Below are 7,773 nucleotides of genomic sequence, written 5' to 3'. Positions count from 1 at the left end.
CAGCCATGGAGGGAAAGGCTGCTGCAAGAGTGAAAACCTCCATTGCTTCGCTGTCTCTGCTCCCAAGAGAAGGGACCAGAACCAAACAAACAGGTAACAATCCCAATATAAGGCGATAAATCTGTACCAAGAAGCATAAACCAAAGGAAACTGTGGTGCAGGCAGCTGCACACCAGTAAGCAGGTTGTGAGTCTAAGGGCAAGAGACACGCAGGCTGAGCCCAGGCAGGAGGCTTCCTCCATCACACTTCCAAATGACCTTACACATCCCGGGTGGGTTTGACGCTTTTAGGGCAGAATTAAGTCACTTCTAGGCCTTATGCCATATTTTTGAAAAGCAAAAAGTTGGTGACAGAAGTGGGTTTGCCAATTCTGTTCTTTCTTTTCCTATACCTGTGGGTCCTGGGAGAAGCGGGGTGATGCTGTCTGAGCAGACGCTGGCACTGAAGTGCCAAGACCTGGCTGCAAACTCTGCGTGAACCTGCTGCCATTGGCACATCAGTCCTAGGAAAGATGATCCCCAAATCCAGTGATACCAGATACAAATGGTTCCCAGTGCACGGTTTAAAGATGCTGTAATCCAATTCTGTGTCAGCAGACAAGACTGTAGGACTAAGCTCTAGCAACTCCCAACATCAGCTCCATAAAACAGGGCACTTGCTAGCCCTATAGATTTAAATCAGAATAACCAGGGGCTGCCTTTGCCTCCTGCCAGGATCCAGTTACATCCCACTGAGCACTGGGAACAGCATCGGGGAGGGAAGGATCAGGGTTTCATAAACTGGAAGGCGATGGTGTGAAGAACTGCTGCCCGAAGCGAGACAGCTGCTGTCACGTCAATGTGCTCCAGCAGTGGGACTGGTGCCCCATGCTAGACCAAAGGGATGTCTCAGCAGAGGTTTCAGCTGCTGGCCAGGAAGCACTGGGTGAAGACAACCTCTGACCATGAGCAGATCCCTCCAGCGCCGACTGCTCCTGGGTGCCAGCCTCAGGAGTGTGGGACCTTCGCACTCCTGAACTTTTGCATGAAGTTATTTTATGCAACCTACTCCAGAGCAATAACCTCCCTGCAGAGCAGCAACTCTGGCTCTGGAGGGAGCCTGAAATAAATGGGAAGCAAGAGATGCTGCAGCTTTGCAGAGGAAGCAAGTCTGCTTTTGCTGTTAAGAGCAGAGAGGCAAAGGCTGCTCTGTCTGGAACTTTTTTTTAAAGCAGTTGTTCTCAAAAAGAGGAACAAACAAAGCAAAGAAACCTCCCCAGCCACTGCCTGCCCTCCTGCAAAGGCCTTATTTTGGCAAGGCTGACGGTTAGTCTCATTTGCAATGAACGAATTGGCCAGAACCACGTACTTTTGTGTGCATTTCTTTGGTGGATCACCCTCAGTGCTCCTGGGAACCCCCAGACTTGGCCCCAGCCTGAGCAATCCTGGGGGACGCTCGTCCCTGAGCAGCACCGTTCTTCCCTGAGCAGAGACACCACATAGCCTTGCAAAGCGAAGGGCTTCAGCTTGCGGTACCTGCGTCTGAATGGACCCACCAGCCTGCACGGAGGACGGGCTGGACCTGTTTAGAGAGATGGGATGGAGAGAAGGGAACCGTGCCTCGAGGCAGAGCCATTTTGACACGAGAGGAAACGCTGCCCACAGCAACGAGATGGTCATATCAGCAGCTGCAGATTTTCACTCGCTTTGTTGCCATCCACCTACTTCCAGGAAAGCAAGGCAGGCGATGCTAACTACCCCCACAGGAAACCTGCCCTCTGAGCAACGCCTCTCCAGAAGTCTGCAACTGCTCCGGGACCTCTCTGGAGCTGAGAATGTCACCGCGTACCTGTGCTACGTGCACAGCCTGCACGTGGGACGGTCACCACGTCAGCCCACCGCCACTCCTGGGGCTTTGCTGGGAGGGGAGAGCAAGAGCTAGGTCAGAGTAAGCAGGTGCTGCTGCTCCGTGTTTATTCGGGAAAGGAGTTCTTTCCTGGCCTGTCACTCATTACAGCTTAGGAGAGAAGTTGAAAACAGAAGTCCAGCCAAGCAGAACATTTTGTGAGATCGTACCAATTTCATTCAATTGCCGAAGTTAGAAAAAACACCTGGGAGAATTCAAGAGTTTCACTTTACCTAATTCAGCGGGCATTGTAGTATCAAGGTTGTATTCAAAGATTAAACACCAAAGCCATCTCTCTTGTACTTACACATACCACACACAATTACAGGAAAAAAAACCCTTGAAATCTCAAGCAATTTAAAAACCTCTCTGCCCAAGAGCAGACTCTGTCCTGTTCTCCCACAGGTGTTCCAATGGGTTTAATCCCAGTCCACGCTCCCTGGGCCATACAGCTCCCGCAGCCCCACGGCTGCCCTCCCTTCCAGGTATGAAACCTTGTGGGCTCTGGTTTTCCCAACTCCAGCATCATCCCAAACATCACCGATCCAGCATCGTTGCAGGGCTGCCTGCTGAAAGCAAAGGTCTGACCACCGTTTTATTGCGTTTTATAAGATAGGGTTACTTTTGCTTAGAATGTGCATGCCTGCATCTGCAAAAGTTTGGGAAGAAGAGACATGGGACCTCTCACTTGAGCTCCTCAACCACTTCCAACCACACTCAGAGCAGGAAAAGCTGCTGAAGAGTTCAGTCCTCAGGGTTTTAAAAAAGAAGGTGGCAGATGGAGGGAAGAGGTGTGCCTGTGTCCCTACGAGCTGTCAGAGAATCAGCAACAGCTTTTTACAGGAGGAGGGAGAAACAGGACAGCGTAAATGCCTGGGGTCACGGACAGAGCTTAAAAGAAGAGGGAGATTCTTAGAGCAATCCAAGAGGATCTTCAGAGAAAGAGACGGCTTCGTTAGTCCTTTAAACTAAACTCATGCTGAACAAGGGCATTCGCTGTTTTGACAGACAAAAGCCTCGGGAGGCAGCCAGGGCCCGGGGGAGGAAGGGCCCACCGCGGGGTGGCTTTGAAGATGGAAGTCTTGGACAAAGTCACTTCTACAAACACAGCTAAGGAGCACTGGAGACTTCGGCAACTGGAACTTCCCGATAAGTGGATAAGGACGGGGGCGGATTCCTGGCAGGAGCTTTGCTGCTAGAGGTTTGCGGCAAGGGAATACTGAGAGGGAACAGTGCTGCGGTAGAAAAGAGGCACGTTTCACCCTACACCATCTCCAAGGACTGTTTTATTGGTCTCCTGAAAAACAAAACAAACCAAAAGCGAGGGAGGGAGAAGAAACCCAGGTCATGCAGTCAGACCTCTGCATAGCGAGGGTGTCGGTAATGCTGGCATCTAGAAATCCTGTTCATCACTACCTTCATGCACAAACTCTTACTGGGGCCAAGGCAGCTAAGAGAAGTGAATGACCAACTCCATCATGGCATGGATAACACCAGGAACCTCCTCCCATATGGCTTAAAACAAAAGCCTTAGACTCCGAGCATCCTAGAAGCATCCTGCAATCTTCCTCAGGGCGATTCCCCTCCACTCAGAGAGGCAGCCAAATGCTCAGTGTAAAATTAATTTGGTGACCCTTGAGAAAGACTTTTCTGCTGCTCCGAGCAGTGATCGTGGCTCCCCGCAATGGGGGTAACAAGCAGATCCCTAAAAAGGGAAGACTCAGACCGAGACAGCGCAGTTTTACCCTGTTTGGTGTTTAGATGGAGCAGTTCCACCCTTTTTAATTTTCATGGGCCCCTTCTCTCACCAGCAAGTTCACTTTTTCTGTATGTCAGAAAGTGACCTACATCATCTTCTGCGGAGGTGGACGGAGCTGTCACAGGGAGGAAACACTGCAAAATCCTGGAGGCCACAAATAGACACCAGCACGGTCTGGCAACGAGGAGGAAAGCACCAGTAACAGAGCACAGGGGACTTCCCGGCAGAGCACGGTGGGACAGCGGTGACAGGTACCGGTGCAGCCGTGGGACAGGCTGTGTCACCCCAAAGGGGCTGAGAGCCCAGGGCACCCTGCCAGGCTCCCCCTTGAGCACACTCCAGCAGGTGGCACTCGGAGCATCTTTAATGTCCAAAAAGTGTTTCTGTTCTGAAACAGGAGGGTGAGAGCCAGAAGGACCCATTTCACAAACACCCATTTCATAAACACCTCTGCGGGAAGATTGAGCACCCCTAAACCAGGGGGGATCTAGGAACTGCTTAAGGGATGAGATGTTTTCTCAAGCAAAGCCTGAGGCTGAAGAAGGGAAAAGGTGGCCTCACGCAGCAGAGCTCCCATGGCAAGGCAAGTCCTTCTGCTTCACAACATCCTTTTTGATCTGCTCGGTTGTTACCCCCCGACTCATTTGACCAGGAACACCAAAACACCTGCTTTACACCAGAGGGCTCAGGTCCCTTTTGGGATGGAGAGAGCAGAGAGGCTCAGGCACAGGCATCCCCCTTGCACTCCTCAGTCTCCTCCCTGCTCCTGGCTCTCTCCAGGGGCATTTTGGCACCAGATCCTGAAAGTTTCTTTAAAAAAAAAAAAAAAAAAAAAAAAAAAATCTCTCCATTCTTTCCAGGCACTACAAGCCACAGCTGGCCAGGATCAGATGACAATGAGCAGTTTGGGCTAAAGATACAAGCTTAGGCAAAAGATGTTCCCAAACCCCACCGAGACCTTCCAATAGCTCTCCAGTGCCACTGCAGCCTGCTGCGGAGCTGCAAGAGAAGCACTTGCAGCCAGGAGGACTTTGCACCCAGTGAAATGAGATGCCAGAAAGGAAAATACCTTTAACTGCCAGGAGATAAGGAACTACTTAATTATGCAGCTTCTACAGAACAAATCAGTCTCCATTTAGAAAGCGCAAAGGATTCTGCCTCCCCTTCCTGCAGCCCTACACACGTTTCCCAGCAAGGAGGAAAGGTCCACTCCCAGCAAATTCAGATAAGCTCATGCTTTGGTGGTGGTAAAACCAGGGCACCCCATCCCAGGCTTTTCTACATGAAGAATATTACTCTTAGGAACCAGCATTAAAGCACTATCCACCATCTAGGCACGATGCAGTTTTGCTACTTTCAGTACAGAAGATGAAAACTCTAACTAAATTATAAAATATAATGCTGGTTTCACAACAAGAACTGAGACTTGTTTGCTGCCCCTGGAGTTATCGTGGGATGTGGAAACTATTCTCTATCGCAGGCACGCAGGAATTCCATACTCCTCCCACAGCACACATGCTGCTGGCGGTTTTCTTGTTGCAAGACACATGAAAAGTGGTCTCAGGACTTGGTAAAGCCTTTGCTTGGTACCTACCAGGTTTTGGGATGTGCATGCTGGGAGAACCCAGCGCTCTCTCCCACCCTCTGGGAAAGACACACGTGTGAGATACATTGAAAAAAAAGTAATCACCACATTTGCATGGTGGCTCTGAACTAGAGCACTGTTAAAAGAAAAAAAAAAACGCATCCAAAACACACCCTGAGCTGCGTGTTACCAACACCCTGGTGAGAGCATACAGGATGAGCGCCTGCCGTAGCAACGCACAATTTTTTCATTTAACGCTTGTACAAAATACTGATGCAGCCAGCGGCCGCCCCCTCGGCAGCTCAGCGGTGACACAGGCACACACGCCTGCCCTGCGTGCGGGGATGGGACCGTAACGTGAAGATCACTATCCATCCCCTTCCCAAACATCACAGTATGGGAATTACAGTCACCCTCAACACTGGGAATAACATGTTTTGTCCTGTTCCCCTAAGACATGAAAAATGCTATTTTAAGGAGCTTTTCTTCCTCCCGCTCTGTCCCTGCAGAGACCCCAGGGCTCCCCTCCTGGTGCTGCTGCCCAAAAGGAGCGACCCCCCAAAGACCACCGCAGCCCCCAGCCCCAGTGCTCTCTGGCTGGCCCGATGACGGTGCAGAGCCATCGCCTCCCCCTCTCTGTAAGCAGACACTGCCTATGCCTGATCTGTAACCTGGCCAGCCCAAGCCGTCCGGTTAAATACCCCTCTCTGATGGCGAGGAAATCAATACTGCCACATCTCAGAGTGCTTACGGGAGCACAAAAAGATTGTGTTCACAGTCCGTTCGCTATTTCCAGAGCCACACCAGCAGCTCTGCCGAGATCAAGGTTTCAAGTACAAACGAGGGATAAATGCCTTCATTTTCCGTATCCGAAGGGGTGACAATTCCCAGCTGCGTGCTCCAGGACTGGCAAGGGAAGGACCTGGATTTCACGCTGCAGTCGGGAAACCCTTTCTGCCTCAGAGCATCGTTGCAATGAGATCAGCTGGAGTTTCTGGGAGGCAATGCCAGCAAGCGGCTTTTCCTAAGGGCGAAGGAGAAGGGCTCTGGGCAAGACAGGATTCCTTAGGGGATAGCTGGGATTATCCTCCCTGGATGGTCCCCAGCCTCCTCCAGCCCTGTGGCAGCCCCTGGCAGGCAGCACAGTGCAGCTGGGGGGGGGCAAAAAGTTATTGCAGCTTCACCTGGAGCTATGGAAGGAATTTACGGCTCGTGTCAAAACTAGGCTTCAGCTTCCAAATAAAGCTGAGACTTGTAAAGCTGCAGGAGCTTCAGAGAGACTGCTTGCCTGTGCAGGGAGAGTCCTGCAGCAGCATCTGAGCCAGTGACCCCCCCAGCAAACCCAGCCAAGGGGACTCAGTGCTCCCAGTTGTTGGGGTGGCACGCTCCAGAGACCCAAGCCCGCACCGATCCCTTCAAAAATCAAATGTGAATAAGTTCTTCGGTTCGAGCTCTTCAGCGTCCTCTTCGGTGCCAGCCCTCGGCTGCTGTCCCTGGCACAGACGGAGCTGCCACCACCCCATCCCCTGCGGCCGGTCCCCATCTACCCTTCCCTCCATCGGAGAGAGGAGCCTGCGACTCCTCCATCCCTCCGGGAAAGCGCTGGCAGAGCTCTGGCCTTGCTCACGCTTCCTCCTGCGTCCACAAAAAACTTGACTTCAATCCCGTGCCCTCCGCCCCCCCAGCTCGGACAGCCGGGAGAAGCCTGGCCGAGGAGGGGTGGGCAGGAGGATCCCTTGCTTTGCTGCGGGCTCAAGAACTCCTTTAAGTCTGACGGGGAGATGGATGACACGGGTTTCCTCCGGCTACAGCACATAGTAAGAGATTTTTTTTTTTAAATTTTTTTTTCAGTAAAAGAGGCTTTCTGGAGGCAAAGCTTGAGGCAGTTTCTATGAACCCACAAGGGGGATGGAAATGGAAGAGAAGAAACCGGAGCAGTTTTGATGGGTCGGCGCGTCATGCGTGAGGGCTGTTTGAGTGCTGCTCGCCAGCTCTGCAGACTCTGCTGCATTCCTCATGTGCAAGTCCTGTAAACTGACCCCTCTTCAATTATTCATTAGAGTCTGCAGCTCATCAGAGACTCTGCTCCTCAAACAGGCATTTATTTGTGGATTTTTTTTTTTTTAAAGAGCTCAGAAGCTTGCTCTTAACCATAGCCCAGCCTTGCCAAGGACGAAGAGCAAACGCTCTGGCAGGAACAAGCCAGGCAGCTGTCAGGCATTACATTAAAAACAAACCCACTTGATTACTTCAACTGACAAGACGGAGCAGCCAGTTTAAGAGCTTTACTACTGACAGGCTGAAAAAGCTGAACATTAAGAGAGTAGCAATAGCTGCAGCCCAGTCCCTGCGGCACAGAGGGGAAGGCAGATTTCCAGGCAGCACCATGCCATGCTCGAGGTGTTCTGCTCCCACCAGGTTATCCCAGGTCCTGCCCAGTCCTGGGGGACCAGACTGGCCGGAGCACTCTTGGCTGAGCGGCTGGAAGCAACGGAAGAGGGGCAGTGGGCAGAGAAGGGATTTGCTGAGGTACCCGTCTCTTCC

Source organism: Haliaeetus leucocephalus, unplaced genomic scaffold (assembly GCF_000737465.1).
Source record: "Haliaeetus leucocephalus isolate CR32 unplaced genomic scaffold, Haliaeetus_leucocephalus-4.0 Scaffold517, whole genome shotgun sequence".
NCBI lineage: Eukaryota > Metazoa > Chordata > Aves > Accipitriformes > Accipitridae > Haliaeetus > Haliaeetus leucocephalus.
Note: the sequence above shows the minus strand (reverse complement) of the source record.